We start from the raw sequence: 21995 nt of genomic DNA, 5'->3' as shown, positions 1-21995 counted from the left end.
AACCAGCAGACAGACAGACAGACGAAGCAGCTGTCTCCTGACAGAGCATCGCTCAGAGAGGGAAAAGGCGGACTTGCTGTTTAATCATTTTTATTGTACAAGCATTGAAGGATATAAAATTTGACAGTAATGGTAGCCTAAATTTAGACGGGTTTTTTAAAAATGGAAAGCTATGAGAGGTATTTCTAGATATTCTGCTCTTAAGTATTGGAACCCACTTTCTATTCTGGAATCTTCTCTGAGTCTTGATTTAAGGGCCTGCTCTGTCTTTGGGGGGGGGGAGCCGTGGTGGATTCTCCCAAGCACGCTTGTCGTTTGGCCACAGGAAACAGGAGAGGTAGGTGATCAGCAGTTGGCATCGCCGTACCCTCCACGTGCCAGTTCTCTGCCTGTGTGGATGCTGCAGTGGAGGAAAACCTGTGTTTCTTTCTGGCGTCCTGTTTGTTATGGATCTGCCTGGTTCCTGGGGCTGAAGTGATGGAGCCCTGCTGCTCTGAGCAGAAAGCCCTTCCAGAGTGTGGGCGGGGCTCTCCCTGCACAAGTCCCTGAAGTGCCTGGGGAAGGGGAAGGCATCTGTCATGGAGTGATGGGCAGGACCTTCAGTGTGGCTCTCGCTCCTTCTGGGGCTGGCCCTGGTGAAAACATAAGCCAGGGAAGTCCCTGTCCTGCTGTGTTCTCGTGGGTCTTTTCTTCCAGCCCTCCAATCCCTCCTGTAGGAAATCCAGTTTCCATGGAAGTGGTTTAACTGTCGCGTCTCCTCCTGGCCAGGCATTCACTGTGGGTGCCCCTTTCATTCTTGCTGATGTCGGGGGAATCTATCTGCGCCTTCCACCATGCAGCGTGACCATGCTTCCGGTTCCCTCCATCGCTCAGGGCAGGTGGCTCTCCTCCTAGGTCTCCATAACTGCATGCGAGGGAGAGAATTGGACAGCGACATGGCTCAGGTCCTGACCATGTTGAATGCTGGCGCCTTCCTAAGGCACCGAGAATGTCAGAAGGGCAGGTTTGGAGCGAGCTTCAGCATTAGGGACGGGGATGGCTCTGAGGACCCTTCGCAGCCCACAGGGGAGAGGTAGAGTGGGCAGGTTTTCCAGGGCCTGTAGGAGGGGGGATGTCGCCTGAGGCCAGCCTGAAAGGCCACAGAACCAGGATGGGCACTGGGAAACATGACCCAATCCTCTTAGGATGCCTGCCTATACCTTGCATTGGTTGTTCTCTTCGTACTTCATGACCTGCATCATCATCAACAGCCACATCTTCATGTCCGTCTTCCTGGCCATGGTCTACAACAATGACCTGCAGGTAAGTGCCTGAACCTGGAGCTGGGGGCCGGGAGGTGGGAGCGTCTCTGCTGACCCTTTGGAGGCGTCCCCTATTGTTTACTTGGGTGGAGCTGAGGGCTCCTTTGACGTCTTGCTCCTTTCTGCTCCACGGAAGTCTCTTACCAGTCTTCCTGGTGGGGCTCAGGATGTATCCGAGGAGATCCGAAGGACAGTGGTTAGCCAGGATACCCACCCTTGTGTGGCAAAGCTCCTGGCTCTGCTTGTTGCTTTTAATGCCTCCTGAAGCTCATGGCTCTTTGCAGTGTGCATGTGCAATGGGACTGGGGATGTTCTCCAAGCTTCCACCCCTTCCCCCTCAAACGGAAGGGAACACTCTAGAGCCAGCCCTGTGTGCTCTGCTTATGACCACTGGTCTCCTGTGGGCAGAGGCTGTGCAGAGGTTTCTGAGTGCCCGGGTGGTAGGGAGCTGCATTTGCCTGGAGCTGCCCAACGCCCAGCCGTCCCACTCCCTCGCTGCACGGACCTTCTTTTACTCTAAAACTTACTGCACAGAGAAACCTTTCCTGAAAGGTCAGTTTTCCTTCTGGCTCTTGACTTTTTGGTCCTGTTTTGAATTTCCTGTGGCTGAGGGGTGTCCCCACTGGGGGCAGGTAGAAAGTTGGGGAGAAGGACAGGGCTTGCAGTAGAGGGCAAGAGAGCAGTGGAACTGAGTCTCAGAGCTGGACTTTGAAGACATTTGGCTCTATCAGGGTCCCAAGGAACCTCGGGGCCTCCTGGCGCCAAGGCCAGGCCTCCCCTGGTGGAAGAGGCTGCTCCTCAAGGTCTGGGTCTCTCCTCACTTGAACTGCTGGACAAACAGTTGATGTGCCTCCTATGCCTCAAAACCAGCCTTCCTTAACATGCATCATCCAGCACACATGTCTTAGATGTGCTTTTTGTGCCTGGAACCACCCAAGGTTCTGCGGAATCCACAGTGACTGAGACCCTTTAAGCTTTTACCATCCAGCTGTGGGAGCCCATCACCTGGTTGCCGTGTTGCAGGACAGCCTCAGGGAGCAGTAGGACTGAGCGCGGAAGCTGGATGGCTGGTTCTAACCTGAGGGGCGTTGTTGAGTTTCCTCTCCTTCTGGAAAGTTCCCTGTGGTCAGACCAGATGGCAGCTGTAGGAGTCCAGCTCCCACAGGGGGTCTCAGGAGACGAACAGATGGTAAGGAGTAGTCGAAAGGGGGTGGAGAGACAACGCAGACACCAAGATGAAGGTGCTGAACCCAATCTTTACTTGTGAAGTTAATCATATATACTTTTCATTTTGGCAGACTCACAGTACTTTGTGGTTACAAAACAGAAATCATTATTCAAAGAAGCAAAGTATTACATAGCTACAATTAGAATAGAAGAATGTATCTTGGCTTATGCATAAGCAAGCATTTTTACTTTCAGTTCACTTTGCTTTGAGCTGTTTCCACTTAGTTTTTAATAAGTTAGAAATGTCCCAGACTACTGGCCTACACCTTGACTATTCTTTCTTGACTAGAATTGGTGCCACCGTTATGGTAAGCGGTTAACTTTGAAAGAGAGGCTACTAATTTTAATCAAACAAGAGCAAGAGCACAAACCATTGTGCACAGGAATAAGAACAAGTTGCCCAGTACTAAGCACTAATCTGTCTTCTTAACATTAATTCTTCTTCTTTAGATTTTAATTTAATTTCTCAAAAACTTCCTCGACTGTTTTTCCTACAGGGGGTTTCTCATTAAACATTAACAATTTACGTTCCACAGTTGAATCATTGCATTTAGAGCAAACAGATCTATTCTTTAGAAGTAGTTGCATTAATTGGGAAATTCATGTTTTTTCCTTCATACTTAATGGTCATATGAGAAGTTGCAACTAGACTTATTAAAGGAATACAAAACCAAACCAGCCCATTCCCAGAAACATACTGCGCTCTTCCAGATGATGGACGCCTGGCGCCATCCACCTCAGTAGGGCCTTGTCATTGCCTAAGTCAGGGGAGGGGGTAGCAGGCAGCCTCGGCTGTCTCCTCGTCTCTCTGGCTGTCTTAATGGAGCCCTGTGTCCCTCTCCCTGTGTCTCTCTCCCCTCAGTGGTGCCCCAGCCCCTTCCTTTCTGGAATCCTTCCTCTGGGGCGGAGTGGAGTCTGGAGCCTTCTGCTGTTGGTCTGTTTCTCACCACAGATTGTCCTCCATGGGTTCCCTCATTGACACTTGGTAAGATGAGTCTGTGACCGCAGGCGTGGTCAGCAAAATTGACGTGGAGCAGGGAGGGTGACGTCCTGGTCATTGGCTGACCCGTCAGTGACTCTCCCTGAACTCCTCCTTGACCCCCACGTGTTTGGTGTTGAAGAAACGGACATCTTCTTGAATCTTCTCTTAAAATACCCCACTCTGCTTTTCTAAGAACGGGGTTCAAAAACTGGCTTCTCTGAAATGTCCCCAGGTGCTGGAGGCATTCCGCCTTCTGAAGTTCAAGGTGGGCACCGAGGTTGCGGTGAAGGAGGCTGCGTGGAAGCAGCTGGTGAAGGTGGTGGTGCCCTACATCAGCACCTCCCACCTGGAGCTACTTCTGAGGACCTCAGACGAGGGACAGAGGGACACGTGGGTAAGGAGCCATCACCTCTGATGGCCCTCTTCACTGTGCTTCCCAAAGTGATGGGAAGCTGGGGATGTGGCTCAGTGGTCGAGCACCTGCCGAGCGTGGGTGAGAGGCTGGATTCAAGTCTCAGCACCACATAAAAATAAATAAATAAAATAGGGGTATTGTGTCCATCTACAACTTAAAAAATAAAATAAAATAAGTGATAGGAAAAGCAGCAGCACTGCACAGTCACTCAGGATCTGAGGTGTTGGTCCCAGGATCCCTGTAGACACCAAATCACAGGATGTCAAGCCCCATGGGGGGTATGGCAGAGCAACTGCACAAAACCCAACACATCTTCCTGTACCCTCAGATCATCTCTAGATTTCTTCTAGTAGTTAATGCTGCGAAAATCCTTGTTACACTAGTAGTGACAGAAGAAAAAGTCTGCAAGTGTTCAGTGCAGACACATTTTTTTCCCTGAATATTTTTTACTTGAGGTTGGTTGAGTCTGGGAATGTGGAACCCACAAGACAGAGGGATGACTGTTATTTTAATTAAAAAATTTTATAAAAAAAATGGTAGTGAGGATTGAACCCTGGGGTACTTAATCACTGAACCACATCCTCAGCCCTTTATCTTTTTTATTTTAAGATGAGATAGGCAGAGTTGCTGGAGCTTCACCATGATGCTGACCCTGGCCTCGGCCTTGTGATCCTCCTGAGTAACTGGGATCACAGGTGTGAGTCTGCAAGACAGGTCCTCAGCATTTAGCCGGCTCTATTTTGTCACTTGAATCATGATTATAAGTTAAATGAGACCAAGGTTCACCTGATTTGCAAAAGGAATTAGTCATGGCCTTTTTTATAAAGATCCATCCATGTGGTGAGGAGAATATGCCAGCAAGCCGCTGGGTTGAACAGACTCCCCAGTATTTTGCCTTTAACAAACAGCTGCCTCAATTTAAACATCACTCCTGGGCCAACCTGTTTTTGAGGAAGATAACGAGTCAAATTTGCTGGCTTGCGGGTGGTTGATTATGTTTTTCAGTCTACAGCAGAGCTTTCTGCTGACTGGTGGCTCCTTCCTTATGTGCTACTTTCAAAAGACAGTTTTAATAATACAGGTCTTCAATTACACACCTCACACGGTCTCACCTCGGAACAGGTGAAGGAGGGAAAGGGTGCTGTGGAGCATCCCATGTCCCCACTGGGTCAACAGATGTGAGGACTTGTGGATTCCAAGGCTGACACAGGAATCCTGTTAGCACCCAGAGTGTTGGAACTTGAATCCAGTGTTAAACAGAGAAGCATAAAATATAAGGGCAGAAAAAACGGGTGGAGTAGAATTATATTTTTTTTCCTTAGTGATATCTACTTTTTGTGGTCTCAAATGTTTTCTTAATCTTTCCTTTTTAAAAAAAATTGATTTTTTTAGTTATAGGTGGACACAGTACCTTTATTTTATTTTCATGTGGTGCTGAGGATCCGACCCAGTGCCTCATGCACGTGCTCTACCTCTGAGCCACACCCTCAGCCGACAGCTTAATCTTTACTTTTTAACTGATACATAATAACATAAAATTGTGTATATTTATGGGGTACCCTGTGATGTTTTGACACATGTGTACATTGTGTAATGTCTTATACTTGTTAATAAAGAGAGTATGAGGCAGGCAGTGTGGTCTACACTAAGGATGGGCCAGCCACAGTCCACTGGCCAAGTGGGGCTCCCTGTTTTTATAAATGAAGTTCTATTGGAACACAGCCATGCACATCCATTCATGTGCTTTCCATGGCCTCTTTCATGCCCTAATGGCAGAATCAAGTAGTTCTGACAGAGATGATGGCCTGAAAAGCCTAATGTAGTTACTATTGGACCTTTTAATAAGAGCTTGCTGATGCCTAAACTATGACATTACATGGCAGATGGGTACAAATTCCTTCTTAACAAAAAATTACTACTGTCTTGATTTTCTTTGGTCTGTCCTATCTGCTGAATCTTCTGGATTAACACATACACATTCAATTCCATCCACTGATGACATTTCTTTAAGTTGTATGCTATTACTGGACATTCATTCTTTAACTGCGTTGGGAACTGGCCAAGTGGGAGAGAGGTGACAGGGTGGTGGGGACATAGGACCCCAGGCATTCAGCAGCTCTTGGGACCATTGGCTCATCAGTCAAGTGGGTCCAAGTGGTTTGAGAAAACACACCTGCTTTTCGGCCTGGGCTAGAGGGTGAGCGTGATGAGGCTATGGGTTTGAGAGTTCGTGGGAAAGGACAAGGCAGTCAGGTGGGTGGAGAAGAAGGTCGGGGCCCAGGTAGAAGTACATGGGTTTCACCAGCTGCCATGGTGCATGCCTGTAATCCCAGCACTCAGGAGGCTGAGGCAGAAGATCGAAAGTTTAAGGCCAGCCTCGGCAATTTAGAGAGGCCCTAAGCAACTTAGCAAGACCCTGTCTCAAAATAAAAAAAATAAAAAGGGCTGGGGATGTGGATCAGTGCTTAAGTGCCCCTGGGTTCAATCCCTGGTACTAAAAAAAGAAGAAGTATATGGGCTTCATACGCTTTGGAGGTGGGGAGAAGGACCGGCAGGACACATCAACGTGGGCAGCGAACCTAGGTGGGGAAGAATGAAGGGACAAGAGACACGAGGGAGGACAGCAAGACAGGAGTTCTGATCAAGCTGCAAACTTTTATTGTTCACACAGGGGTATTTATATGCTGGGTATGGGGAAGCTCTCTAATCAGCAATTGCTGGATGTGGGTGGTAAAACTGCCAGCTGCAAGATGTCTGATGATCCTGATAACTGCAGGATATTCCAGGGAGATAGGTAGCTGCAGGATGTCTCCCAGGCAGGATGTCTCCCAGGAGGCTATTTCTTGTAAATGTCAGGCTATTCTTTGAAGGAGAATTTCCTTCTAACCCCTGACAGGTCAGGGGATGGCCTGAGGGCAGAGTGAAGGGCACTGAGTGAGTGGGTAACATGCAAATGAGCAGAATACTGTCCTGCTGCCTTAAGTGGGTGGAGGGTCTGAACAAGGGCAGGCAGGTGGGACGCTGGGGGACAGCAGTATGGCTTCTTGCCCTCGGGCTCCCCCTTGTGGGGGCTTTAGGTCTTCCTCTGTGAAATGCAGAGCTCAGAGTCTACACCAAATTGACTTCGCCCTGGACCTTAGTGAAACACGGATTTGGCGTCATTTTTCTGTTGCACACAAAACGAACTTTCTCCACTTGGCTGACCTCCTCAATGTCCAGGTGGTCACCGTCAACATCAGGAGACATCTGCTAGAAGCCTGGGTGCCATGGGTGTACCAGTCGTCTGCAAGCCTCTTGGTCCAGAGGATGGTCTGGCAAGGTGAATGACACAGGGACAGTTTTGCTTTAAAAGAAGACCCTGCCCATACCACCTGCGCTGAGCATGCTGCATTGCTGAAAGGACAAACCTACAGCCTGTCACTGCTTTGGCTTCTCAGGGAGGCCTGGAAAGGGGTCAGGACACACTGTGTGGGCTCTCCTGGGAGAATAGGCTTCTAGAATGTGCTTCTTCTGGTGATGTCTCCCAGGACACTCAAGGACCATGGAGAGGTGTGCTCCCTGAGCCAGGGAAGCTGACCCCTCTCTGAATTCAGGAGGTCCTGGCCCCACCAGCGTAATCACGAAGTTGACACAAATCTGGCACTTGATTCTGTGAATTATGGTCAGGACTGATGAGTCAGCTTTGTTGGGATAACTGCTAAAGGAGGACTGTGTATCCCTTAATTTTCTAGCCGATGGCTTCTGGAAAGAGCCATTTATCCTGGTTTAAGGCCTTACTTTTAATGTGTGTGACCTATTCTCAGCCATAGTGGCCTCTTGTTTTCTTTACATTTAATGTTTCATAAAAGCAAATGGCTCGGAAGCCCCTGAGACAGGTGAATGTCCCTGTTAGCTGCCTGCATTTGGAATTTATCAAAGATCTTTACACGGAGACTCTTCTGTCAATTCCAATCTTGAATCACAGAAGTGCTCCTCACAGGGGTGGCCTCTCCATGCTGTCCCCTACCTGTGCATATGGCAGGCTCCCTGGGGCACCTGAACACCTGGGGCAGCTGTGCAGGAGCTGGAAGGGGGAGCTGAAGTGGGGCTGGCAGGCTGGCTTGTTCACCCACTTTGTCTCCAAACTTAGGAAGCTAGACCGGCGGATCACCTGGAAGGTGTGCATGGGGAGTAGGTTTTCTGAAGCTCTCTTATTTAAGGCTGCAATTTTTCCTGGGGACATCCTGGACCGAACCCTAACCACCTCCCTGCCCCCTGATTCTGCCTCAGCTTTCATCTGACCCAGGTGCTGCCCCCTAGGGGAGCCTGGGGAAGCTGCACCTCTCTCCCTCCTTCTTGGTTCCTCTTGGGAAAGGAAGGCTGCACCAGGGTCAGCAGAGGCAGATGAATTCCAGCTCTGCTAGAACCTTCCTGGGTGAGGAGTGGTGTGTGTTGGGGATGCTGAGAAATAAAGTCTCTCCGGTAGGGCCCTAAAGAGGATCGCACTCCTTTCGCTGAAATGTGGGGTGACAGGGTCTCTCTCTCCCCCCAAGGCAGGATCTTTGTCTGGGTTTATGATGTCGTCATTCTAATCAATGCCATGTTAATTGCCCTGGATGAGAAGAACCCATTCGTCTCCTACACCGAGTGGCTTTTCCTTTCTCTGTAGTTCTTGAGATCCTCCTGAAGTTCTACACGCATGAGCCCAGAGCCTATTTTGAAAGGAAGCAATTCTGGAACTGGTGAGTGTGTGTCCTAGGGAGGGGACAGGGGACTTCCTGTCACAGTTCAGAGACATGGCTGCAGGTCTCCAAGCTCCACCTGTGTAGAGGCATCTTATAATGAGCTCTAGGAGGGGAACCCTCTGCGTGGGTAAAGGCCGAACTTCCCAAGGTCAATTTGAACTGTCTAATTAAAATGAGAACCACAGACCTTGACATCTTGGAGTTGGGAAGGATCTTTAAAAGAAGGAAGCCCAATGTTTTTTCTCTACTTTCTCACAATACTTCTTTTTTAAAAAAATATTTTTGTTCTTTTTAGTTATAAATGACAGTACAGTGTATTTGGACCTATCATACATACATGGAGCATAATCTCCCATTCTTGTGGTTGAACTTGGTGGTATGGAGTTCCACTGGTCGTGTATTCATATATGAACTTAGGAAAGTTACGTCGAATTCCTTCTACTGTCTTTCCCATTCCCAGAACCTCCTTTCCCCCCCCCCTCTGCCCTGTCCAATCTGGTGATCCACCCCTATCCCACCTATGGTCACTCACAATACTTCTGACACCAAGTGTGTGTTATTTTTTCTCACACCTACCAACTGTCCAACTCTCTGGTCGTCAATTTTGTGTCCTGCAATTCAATTAAATTTGGACACAATTTGTCCACAGTTAGCATCAAATACCACAGGTTGAGTGCTGAGCCAAGACTGAGGACAGTCCCCAAGACTGTCCTCTCTCCAGACACCAACTGCATGTCCAGATTAACACCTGTGCTGCTGACTGATCGCCTATAAATCAGAGGTGACCAGAAAAACACTTTGGTTACTAGATTTCTGGTTGTTGTACAAGGGTACAGCTCAGGTCAGCCAGACTGAGAGGTGCAGGGTGCAGAAAAGGGGTGCGCAGCTCCCATACCCTCTACAGGTGCGCCCTTCCCTGCCCCTCAGTAACCCAGAAGCTCCCCCAACACTATTGTTTTTTTTTGTGGAGGCTTCGTTATGTGTGCATGACGGATTACACATTGGCCATTGGTCATCAACCCAATCTTCAGCCCCTCTGCCCTCCCCAGAGGTAGGGGACAAGGATGGGGGTGGGGCTGGAAGTTCTAGCTCTCTGATCCCCTGGTAGGTTCCCCTGTCGATTCACATCCCCATCCTGAGGGGCTTTCCCAGGGCGACCTCATTAAGCTCAGGTGGGGTTGAAAAAGGGCTTGTGATGAATAGCAAAGGATGCTCCTTCCACCTCTGTCACTTATCACTGGAGGGACAGGGCTCTTAGGCGTTCAGGTCATGAGACTAGGGATGAAGGCCAGGCATCCTAGAACATCATGGCCAAGGAGGCAATTCCTTTGGCAGCTTCCTTGGCGCGCTCCCTAACCTCACTGTCAGAAACTCAGAATGTGTGGCTGGCCAGCGGGCTGTTGGCCAGCCCTCCCCTGGGCGGTGAATGTGTCTCCCACGAGCCTTCCCTTCTCCAGGCCGCTGGTCTCCACCCTTGGCCCTGGTGCTGTGTGCCAGCCGGTGCGTCTTAAACTGCTGTGTGTCGAGCCCTGCAGGGCACAGAGATGCAAGCCACAGGCTGACTTTGGTGGTGCACAGCTAGGCAGGGTCTGACCCCTGTGACCACTGCTCTTAGTGCCAGGAAACTTCTCCCGAAGTGCACGTGGCTGGGGGGGCACCTGGTCAGTGTTTTCTTCTCCTTTAGCACCACTGTCAGGAAAGTCATGGCACGATGAATTCTACTTCCATTTAGTCGTAATGCACATAGTAAAATTAATACCAGGAAAGACCTACTGTGCATTCTGCAAGTATTCTTCACTGGATGGGCACCATGGTGCACGCCTGTGGTCCCAGTATCTTGGGAAGCTGAGGTAGGAGGATGGTGAGTTCAAAGCCAACCTCAGCAACTTAGCAAGACCCTAAGAAACTCAGCGAGACCCTGTCTCTAAATAAAATATGGAGAAAAAAAAAGGCTGAGGATGTGGCTCAGTAGTAAAGCACCCCCTGGTTCAATTTCTGGTGCCCAAAAAATAGAGAAATAAAAATGTTCTTCACCAGTATAGACTTTTGTGGAAGGTGAAGTGATGTGGGTTAGTGATTCCTGCATCTCTGTGGGTGACTCAGAGCAGCCAATGGATGATCATGGGCTGGTTCAAGCCTAGTGTTTCTTGCCTCCCATGCAGTGACCTAAAAGTTCCAGAAATGAATTTCAGCACTGGCTAGTTATCTCACATAAGCTGTTGGTTCAGTTTTCTGGGGACCCATCAGAGCCTGAGCTTGACATGCCTCTCACTTGATTCTTAATGGACTTTGCTTTTGCCATTAGGTTTGACACGCTCATCATCATCGCAGCCTGATGGCCATGGTGGCTGATGCCACCATTCAGTCAGGTCAGTGCCTCCAGCTCTAGGCTTCACAGAGGATCAGGTGCTCACTCAGTTCTCTGTTGAAAATCCACCCTGCACTGTGGAGATTTAGGGTCCAGGAGGGGGGACACCAGAAAATTACTAAAAGTGTTCTGTATTCAGGTTGGAGGTGTGGTTCAGTGATAGAGCACTAATCTGGTGTGTGGAGCCCTGGGTTCAATCCCCAACACTGGGAGGAAATATATGTCTCTATGTGTACACACACACACACACACACACACACACACACACACACACTTATATCCAATGCTCTTGAGAGGGATGGTGCCTTTGTGTGTGTCTAGCCATGCAGTATTTTAGGGATTTCGCGTGTAGGAGTCCATCACACCAGATTCTTACCTGGTCGTCTCTCCAACACTGGGCCGTGTCTCAGGGCTGCCCTCTACCCTTCCATCTCCTGCCTGCCTTAGCCTCCCACCCAAGTCCTCCCCACAGCAGGAGCCTGCACCGACCCTGCCCCGCCTCTTCCTACCACACCTACTTCCACCCTGTGTGGGATTATTTAAGACTTCTTAAGGGAACTTGATGAAAAGAATTCTGGGGGAGGAAGGCTCGCTTGCAATGTGCTCTGTAGAAGTGGAGCCACTTCCTGAGGACAGTCTGTATTTGCTCGCACAGCTCTGGGGCTGGGGGCTGGGGGCTGGGGACAGGGAAGCCTGGCCTCCACACTCACCTTGGCTCTGACTTGTAGGGATGGTTCCAGATTCAAGGCAGCACTTCTTCGTTGGTGCTCAGACCATTGCTCTCTTCTCTTTTCAGTGCTGGGCCTAGAACCCAGGGCCACCCACATGCTAGGCAAGCGCTCACCACTAAGCCCCACTCCCAGCCCCCTTTCCCATCTTGACAGGAAGTTGCATCACTGCCCAGGGACCCAGAGTCCTAGTCCCCCCAGGGCAGAGACTGAGGAAGCGCATTATTAAAGGGTTGTGTCTCTTACCAGCAAGAAAATACAACAGTCAGCAGATCCTGGATATTGTCTTGATACCGAGCATCCTCTGGCTCCTAAGGGTCATCGTCAGCATTCAGAGGTAAGGGGGCCGTGGCATGAGGTGGCTGCACTTGGGTGGTTCCCCTGGTCAAGCCGATGGAAAACCGTCTTACATGGGAGCTTCAAACACTCCCAACCTGGAATATGAGATATAACTCATGTGAAGGATGTGGGGTCCTCTGGGAACTGAGGAGGAGGGAAGCAGAGAGGAGCCAGAGGCTGGGTTAAGAGCACTCGGCTGTCAGCTCCCTGGGGACGCGTGAACCACTTTCATCCCTGAGCCTAGCCCTGCATGTGACAGCGTGAGAGTCATCGTGCTGGTGGCTAATGCTAACCCAAGTGTGTTAACCATTCCTTATTAAATCCCACCCACAATCCTTGATGTAGGAACTTTCTCTATCCTTACTTTATAGGTGGTGAGTTGAAGCATAGAGAAGTTAAGTCACTCTTCCAGTGATGCACAACCAAGGTGCATACTCAGGAGTTGGACCCCAAAGCCCTAGATAAACCCCAACCTCAGTTATTATTATTATTTTTTATACTGGGGGTGGAACCCAGAGCCCTACACATGTTAGACTGAGTTACATCCACACCCCCTTTTTAAAAATGCTGTTTTTAAAAACTTTTTCTTAGTTGTAGAAGGACAATATTTAGTATTTAGTATTTTTTATCTGGTGCTGGGAACGAACCCAGTGCCTCATGTGTGCTAGGCAAGCACTCTACCACTGAACCACAACCCCAGCCCTAAAATGTGATTTTTAATAACATTTCAGTGAGGGGCTTTCTAAATTGCCCAGGCTGGCCTCAAACTTGTGATCCTCCTGCCTCAGCCTCCTGAGTAGCTGGGATTCCAGGCCTGCACCAGCACACCTGGCCCAGCCTCACTTTTTGATTTAGGGCAGCCGCCCTTCCGGGGATGCCTGGCAGCCACCTCCGTCCAGGACTGGCCTGCTCCTCCAGGACAGCTTTAAATGGGGTCAACTTTGGTGGAGAAAAGCAGATGAGGCCAAGCAGCTCTCTATTCCTCGTCCACCTGAGTCTCACTGGAGTTCTAGGTTATCATTGCTGCGGGAAGCTGCTTGTGACACCCATTCTGTGAGGCTGGCTTCTGCTACTGGCCAGGGCCACTGTGTGGACAGCTGCAGGACTAGGGAGGGGCTTTATGGAAAACGAGCTGGCCTGGCGTCAGTTTTGTTCTCCTCCTTCTCCTTTGCCTCCTGCCTGAAACTTGGTTTGCTCCTAGGTTCCGGGTGACGGTGACCACTCTGATCAGCACTGGCCCTCAATGATCACATTTGTTGGACTTGCCTTCGTGCCCTCCTTTGCTATTTGATGTGAAATCACTCTAAGCCTCAAGGCATGGGAGTATTAGACTCCAGTAGGGAGAAGTAGTCAATGAGTGGTATGGGTCTCCAGTGGCCAGTCTTATGGAATACCAAGTTTCTAGAAGCACTGGGCGCACTTCCTGGCTGCCATGTGGAATGCCAGCCGTCCATCAGGCTGACCCAGGCAGTGTCTTCCTCATCCCTGGCCGAGGGGAAATTCTTAGGCCCAGGGGGATATTCTTAGGCAGCAGAGGGCTCACAGGGACATGGGGTCCTTCCAGCTCATGGCTCTGCCCCTGCCCCAGGCCTGAGACCCTGTGTTCTGCTTGTGGAGGGAGCCCCCTACTTCTCTCTCTCTTTTTTTTTTTTTTTTTGAGAGAGAGAGAATTGTTTAATATTTATTTTTTAGTTTTCGGCAGACACAACATCTTTTATTTTAATTTTATGTGGTGCTGAGAATTGAACCCAGCGCCTCGCGCATGCCAGGTAAGCACGCTACCGCTTGAGCCACATCCCCAGCCCCCTCCTACTTCTCTTGTTTAGTGCTGGTGAGAACAAGGTCATAAGAGGCAATTTGGGACTGGGGGCCTCTTGCTTAGAGCTGTTGAGGGAGCCTGAAGGGGTGCACACTGCAGAAGAAGGGCATTTGCTTTTCTTTTTCTGTGTAACGACAGGTCCATTAGCCTAGGAGAATGGAAAGTCAACTGTAGGTCCCCCATTCCCAGCTCTGGGATGCCGCTTCCCAGAGGCAGCCATCAAAGCTCTTGTAGCTCTTCCTAAACCCTTCCACATGTGCTGGTGTGTGGTGCACACCCCCAGTTCATTGTTCAATCCAGTGGGGTGATCCATGCACAGCGGACTTGGCCGACTTCATTCTACAGCACATATTTGTCACATGCTTTGGAGGTACCTGCATCCAGGGAAGGCCACCATAATGGAAAGTGCCCCAATGGGATGTGGTGGTGCACACCTGTAATCTCAGGAGTTTGGGAGGCTAAGACAGGATGATTGCAAGTTCAAGGCCAGCTTCAGCAATTTAGCAAGGCCCTAAGCAATTTAGTGAGGCCTGTCTTGAAAATAAATAAATAAATAAAAGGGCTAGGGATGTGGCTCAGTGGTTAAGTGCCCCTGGGTTCAATCTCTAGTACCAAAAAAAAAAAAAAAAGAGAGAGAGAGAGAAGTGTCCCCAAAATAGAAGACTCTAGAACATCACTGACCAGTGGGTGGGCTTGCCTTTCACCTTCAGAAACCATGTGGTAAGGCCATCCTTGGGCATGCATCTTTGTGTCCTCACACGAGTGTGAGTGTTGGGTGCTCTCCTAGAGGTGAGCAAAGGTAAATGGGTTCATGATTTGGATTGATAGTGACAACTTGCTTTCACAAACATGCTCTAGTATGGATTCCAAATGACATGTGGGATGTATGTTTCTCTGCTCACAGATGGATTTATTCACTGTTTCCATTCTCCCTAGATCTGATAGATGAGAAAATAGCACCATGCTGTCTTGACATGCATTGCTTTAGTTGCTCATGAGACTGAGCATCTTTTCCGTGTGATTTTGGCCATTTATGCATATTTCCAGTAACATCCTTGGTTCTATTTCTCTATTACCTTCACTTTTATTATTAGTGTTATTGTTTTTGGTACCAGTGATCCCAGGGGTGCTTAATAATGGAGCCACATCCTCAGACTTTTTCATATTTTATTTTGAGACAGGGTCTTGCTAAGTTGCTCAGGCCTCGCTAAATTGCTGAGACTGGCTTTGAACTTGGAATCCTCCTGCTTCAGCCTCCTGAGCTGCTGGGATTTTAGTCATGTGCCCGCAGGCCCAGCTGGTACTTTTACTTTTGATATGATTTGTAGGACTCTTTGGCCTATTAAGGAGACAGGTCTGTGGTAATTTATGCATAAGACAATGACTTTTCCTTATCTGTCACTTTCCCCTCTCCCCATAATCTTTTTTTTTGGGGGGGAGGCGGTGTGCGGCTATACCCAAGTTTAAATTTATTATATAGTCAGACTTGTTGATCTTTTTATAGTTTCTAGGTTTCACAGCATGCTTAGGAAGCCCTTTTCCTGCCCCACTTTCTGCCTTGCTACCTTTATGGGTTGGTTTTTGTTTGTTTTGGTACCTTTGCAGTGAATTTTGGCGTAAAGAACAGGTAAAGATCCAACTTCAGTTCTCCTTCACTAGGGGACTAACCTGTTTAGTGGGTATTTATCCCACTGCTGCCTTGCCAGCAGCTTAGTTTCTGACTTGGTAAATGTCCTGGGAGGTCCAGGGGAGTCCACCTAGCTGTGCCTTAATCTCTCCACCAACTACCAAGGCTTCTCTGGGGGACCGGCCGAGCAGCGATCCCTTCCCACTCACTCCCCTAAGCTGCGTGGCTCTGGGCTGGAGAGACCACCATCCTTGTGAACACCGCTGCCCTTCTGTGGGACCTTGGGTGCGTCTAGCACTCCATGCCCCTTGCTTCTGCGACTTTGAGTGACCCCTGGTGTCTGGCGCCTCCCACACTAGGTGGTCTACTATGCATTTGCTGTCATCAGGATGGAATTGTTCTGTGACAGAATCCGGTCCTTTGACCCAAGTTTCACTGATGCACTGGTGTGTGGAGACCTGCCCTTGAAGGGGTGGCATTGGCTGGGGCAGGCACTGCAAAAACAGCTTCAGTGATCTGGCCGCTTCCTCCATGCTGCTGGAGGAGCTCATGGTGGTGAACCAGTGGCACCATCGCCTTTCTGGGGAGCTGGTGGTTTGGGCGCCTGCCCCCGGGGAAGTGTGTCCTGCTTAGTGACCTTGGGGTGCAGGAGGGCACCCTGAGCTTGGGCACCAGCAGCTTTCGAGTGCTGCTTCCATAGCCGCCCGCTCATTGCAGGCAGCTTTGCCCTGGTGACCCATCAGGTGGTGAAACTGTACTGCATCCTGTTCCATGTCGTGGTGGTCATCCTCATCATCAAGTGAGTGTCTCCACAGGGTTCCCTGTGTTACAGCAGCTTAGCCTGCCATAGCCTAACTAACCCAGAGATGGGTTAGTCTGAACATTCCAGAATGAAACAAATGGGAGAGATGCACGGACTTGAAGGATGGGAGAGGAGGACCAAGGACACGGGCTCCTTGGATCAGCGCAGAGAAGGTTGCACGGAGGCCTTCCAGGTTTGCCGTGTCATGTAACCATGCCTGGCTATCCAGCAGCTCTACTTTCAAGAGTCACAGGCCACCCTTGGGCTTTTCTTTGGGGAGAATGAATGTTAGGACCATTGCCTTAGATCAGATTAAAGCCAGCCGGGAAGGTGCTCAAGCAGGAGTCTCTGTATCCCCTGAGTAAAGAGTCTAGTTTCTTAGCTGGAACTCGAATGTGGAGCAGGGCTCAAGAGTGACTAGGAAATGCCTGGGCCCTAGAAAGGTCTCACTCTGGACCAGGAGCTGGGTCCAGCCAAGGTTTGCACACTCAGGAGGAGCTGGGGTCGAGACTCAGGTGAACGCACCCCAGCCAGCTCTGTCCTGCAGGGAGGGATACCTGCAGTGGAGTGAGCCAGAACTCTGTGCCCTCCCAGCACAGACCTGTCACTTTCCTCTCAGGTGCCCTCTGGACTCAGGGCTTCTTCCCTGGTGCTGATTAGCTACATGAAATCCAGACCACTGATTACAACTAAAGGAAGGTTTTTTTTGTTGTACCAGGCATATGTACAAAAAGCAAAACAATACCTACTAACTGAAATGATTAAAATAACTAGCTCTGTTGAGATTTGTCCCACCCTGGGGACAAGCCATTGCTAGGAAATCAGATTGAGAAGTTTAATTTAAAGGAAGCCCTTGGATTAGATCACAGACCAGACAGGCAACAGCAGACATGCTATTGGTGTCACATGGGGATGTTTCTGAGTGTGATCCAAGTTAAAGAGCCAGGAATAGAATATGGGCTGGCAATGACACTGGCCATGCCACCCAGGGCCTAAGGCCCCTGCAGCTATCTCCCACAGATGAACACGTGCAGTTTCTAGCTGTTCAGTCTTGGTTTCCTTTGAAAACAGCCATTTTCAAAAGGAACAAAATCCTGTCAATCTGGCTTTACAGATGCTCAGTTGTTTAGACACTTCAAGAGGAAGTTTGGTATTGGTTTCCCTGCTGAGGTCTGACCCTGGATCATTTTCAGTTTCCAAGTTTGATATGTGTATGTGTGTAACTGGTCATGTAGGTTACAATCTTTATTTTCAAAATATAATTGCATTTTGGGGTCCCTAACCTAGCAATTTATCCTACAGATATAGTGGCATTCACACTCACTGTTTTGTAGTAAAAAATTGTGAAACCAACTAAGTGTCTCTAAATCAGAGACTGGTTAAATAAATAACAACCCATTCCAGCAGGGGAATGAGGTATAGCTGGGTCAATATAGATGGAAATGGGCAAGAAAACTGTGAAGTAATGATATACTTCATATTTGCTTATAAAAAGAACAGATAGATACCCAGCACCTCAAAAGCATCTTACCTCAAGCCAGTATCATGAAGTGAATGGATATGCACTGGAAAAGCTGCCCTTAGAACAGGGGACAGGATGTTGTGTGTCACCAGTGACCTCTTTCTCAAGGTATCATCAATGACAAGGAAAACCACAAACAAAAATTAGAACAATATAAAATAAGAATTGTTTTCATAAGGATGATTATTTGAAAACTTCAAAAGAATTAATTGAAAATCCTGTTTATAGAAATCAGTAGGCTTCATATATTCAAATTACCAATTGGGGGAAAATGATATGACTTAAATAGTAACCAGAAAAGTTTAGTCCCAAATGCTCAAATTAGTACTAATTTAAAAAAAAAAAGGTACATTTTTGTGTTTTTCAGTTGAGTACAACATTTAAGACAAAGTCAAAAGCCATTTAAGACTATGAGTCTGAGTATAAAGCAAAACTTTTTAAAAAATTCTTCACAGCAGTAGAAATATTTACTAGTCCAGAGAGATGACACATTGGGACAAATATGTGTGCCTCATATACAAAGGACTCAGATAAACGAACAAGCGAAGCACAAAGTGGGTGGAGGACAGAGAACACAGAAGAGCACACATGTGCTATAACACATGTACATGCACTTGTCTATGCATCAGAGAAATGCCAAGGAGAGTGCCAGCAGGTATGGTCTCTCACCTGCCAACTGGCAAAGGCCAGAGCCCCATCTGTGCTGTCAGGGAAGGAGGGAAAAGGACATTCACAGTCTGGGGAAAACCCTCGGGGGTTACCAGCAGACACAGATTCAAAATTTTAAGTGCACTCACCTTTGACCCAGCAATTTTGCTTCTAGGAATCCATACTACAGATATGCCACAATCAAATATCACACAGCCACTAAAAAGTATGAGGCCATTCTACAGTTACATTCCTGATCAGATATTAAGTGAAAAAAAGCAAAATGATACTAGTTCTATTTAAAAAATGCAGTTTATAGAACCAATTTTAGAGATTCACACATACAAAAAAATGAGCCATGGTTGCCTCCGGAGTTGGGGACATGGGAGCTGAGAAGGGTGGGAGGAAGCAATTCGCCTGTGCTCCTGGATGGTGTCGCCTCAGATTTGTTTTTCATGGTGCTAAGGACACAAAGGGAGGGTGGAGGAAGCCCAGCGGGGTTACAGGCCCTCCCAGGTCCTGGCCAGGAAAGGCTAATTTGGTCCAGTGGTCTATACAGCTCATGAGAATTCTTTTCAAGATCTGAGATTTTTTCCATTGATGGTACTTTGAAGTAATAGGATTAGAATGCATAATTCATAGATAGCAAACAAAAATGCACCATAAAGGACATGAAAGTCTGTCTGCCAAGAGGGCCAGCAGGTCTGCCCCATAGGGCTTGCCACTTTGTCTATTCTGCTGGATAATTTAATAAAAATTAAGTCACATGGATGTATTTCGTGAACTTTATTTTTAACAAACATTTATATCAACAATACATCTGGAAGACCATCAAGGTTCAAAGAAAGAGAATAGTATTTACAAAATGATTTCTGGGAAAGTGTCCACAGTTAATTTTAAATTATTTTCTCAAACGCTTATATTCCAAGAGCAGCACAATGAGCCTGTTTAACAGGGTCTTGATTTTGTTGGAATAGTGCTGTTGAAACAGACTATTCAGCTTTTGCCTTAGCAAATCCAAAGGTGGAAGGTGATGGCAGTCTGGGATATTCAACATGGTGTGAAAAAACTCATCCCACACGTCCAGATGAGGAAGCCTGCAGAGAGAAAGTACCGGCCAAGGATGGAACGCAGCCTGTTCTGGCCCTGACTGCCGCAGGTGGGTAGTGAAACAGAACTCTCACCTAAGAGCACTTGGCCATCAGGAGTGGACACATCCAATCTATCCCACATTAGAGAAATTAAAGTTCCAATTAATTGTCTCAACACACCTGGCTCCCAAAACAGGATTTAAGATAAGCAGTCTTAGCAACAACTTTTCAGTGAAAAAAAATCTATTTTATTTTTTAAAGGAAATCTATCTGTGCTGGGTGTTGTGAGTGCATGGAACCCCAGGGGCTGGGAAGCCTAAGGCAAGAGGATCATGAGTTAGAGGGTGGTCTGGGTAACATAGTGCTACCTCTCCTCATTAAAAAAAAAAAAAGATCAATTTGCTTTTGGCTCCTGTGTCTACCATACTGTCAGCATCTTGTGATCTGGACATGTAGTTCTAAGGAGCCCAACTGCACATGTGCCAGACCAGGTGGACAGGCCGTACTACTCAGGAGAGAGCTGACTGAAGAGCTCCGGCTACTCTAGTGGTTAAAGTCAACTAGAGGAGCTACAGAGCACAGAAAGATGGCAGCAGGGCCATGCAGAGGGCTGGCTTCAGGCTTTCCTTTACACAAGCGGCCAGAGGTGGAGACCTTCTGGATGACCATCTGGTCCTTCCATTATGAGCAAGAGGAAGCATAAAACATTTGTCAGATATAATGGCTCATATGCAGAATAAGACATAACAGTTACCAAGTTTTCTCCAGGGACTGAACCTAAGCTTCACTACGTATGGCACAGGCATTTTATAAAATTACTGCCAATTTTCTTTTTCTGTTTTGGAAGTGGGTAGGGAAGGCCAGGGGAATCGCAGTTGAAATTATTCCCAGAAGGTATATATGCACATAAGATTCCATTTGGCTGCGCACAGAAGATGAGTTCACTTTTCTGTATGTTTTAAATATACCTCAAAAAAGTTAAGAGAAGAAAGTGTAACTGGACAAGGAACAAGCATGTAACAAATACTTCCTACGGATTTCCTTGGCTTCTTCCAGGAAAGATCTGAGGAAGGCAGGATGAGTACTATTTTCATCTCCACACACAAGAAAACAAGTAAGCACAGCCCTGAGGCTCTGGGACACGTGCCTGGGCGGGATGCCTGTCACCACCCAAGAGCTCCCAGGGGTTCTGTGGGCTACTGGCTAAGTGGGAAGCCCTGTGACCACTCCCTGCCCTGGTCCAGCCTTGTGCTGTGCCCACACTGCCTAAGGGATCCCCTTCTGCCAGATGGAACCTGTTACTACCCTAGTTATTCTCTTCCCGCTGTAGCCCGATGCCGACACCTACCTTCTGAAAAGACCTTCAGGCTTCCAGACTCCTCCCTCATTCTTCACCCTCATGTAGGTCCCCAGCAGCATGCAGTATACCGTGGCTGCCACTCCAAAGTAATCCACCTGGCAAGAAAGCGAGGTCCCATGACTCATGGCGATGCACACGTGATCCCATCACCATGTGCTAACATAGACAGCAAGCTAAGTCACAGGAGTTTATCTTTGAAGAATTCTGGAAGTTGATTTCTGGTGGCTGGGGATTCAAGCAGCAGGAATGCTGTTTCTCAGTGAGGTGAGCAAGAGGGATTTCACTAAAATTCAATGCCAGACAGTCCTAGTGACTAAGAGACTCAGAAATTCAGGTACACTGAACAGAGACAGCACTGGAGCTCAGCTGGTTGCAGCAGTGGTGGTGGTTCACCAGATGGAGGGAGAACGCAGAGAAATACAACAGGGAGGTGTGCTGTTAGAAAACCTGAAATCAGAAAAGCAGCCTGCACTGAGCTGATGCGGAGGTGATGGAAAGTGCTCTGTGTTTCTCAAACAGCCACGGGGAGCTGAGGCGGGGAGCCTTGAGCCTCCAGCTGCAGTTCCTGCTGCTGAACAGGGAGAGCAGTGCCAACACTGCCACGCTCTTAGGTGAGCGCCCACCTAGGGTCTAGGCCTAGGGTCTTCCTAGCAGAACGTGAGGGAAATGGACACCAGGATTGTACCCAGGCGGATCCACATCAGAAAAGCGAAGGAGAGCTGAACTCATCTTCTCTGTGCATCTGGTGCTCACATGACCAGCTTAGGAGGGTCGGGACTCAGAACAGATGTATGTGAAGACGCCGAGGGATTAAGCCTGGGCAGGCACGTTCACAGGCGAGAAAGAGAGAGAGAATGTGTGTGTGGGGGGGATGTGTATGTGGGGTGTGTGTGTGGAGGAGGGGTGGCTCCCCTTCCTCAAGAGTAGAATTTTTGTGAGGCTCCTGAGATTCAGATCCCTTGACAGAGCTGGGCAACTGCCATGCATTAGCAAATACTACCAAACAAAGTCCCCGAGGCCCTGTTAGATCTAAGCCACTGGG

General features: G+C 48.4%; 1 pseudogene; it reads left to right on the top strand.

Moving 5' to 3' along the window:
• Nucleotides 1–935: 935 nt before the first annotated feature.
• On the top strand, nucleotides 936–21568 carry LOC144256090 (uncharacterized; annotated as a pseudogene).
• Nucleotides 21569–21995: the final 427 nt, after the last annotated feature.

The sequence above is a fragment of the Urocitellus parryii genome, chromosome 7, assembly GCF_045843805.1.
Source record: "Urocitellus parryii isolate mUroPar1 chromosome 7, mUroPar1.hap1, whole genome shotgun sequence".
NCBI lineage: Eukaryota > Metazoa > Chordata > Mammalia > Rodentia > Sciuridae > Urocitellus > Urocitellus parryii.
Note: the sequence above shows the minus strand (reverse complement) of the source record. Positions and strands in the feature narration are given on the sequence as shown.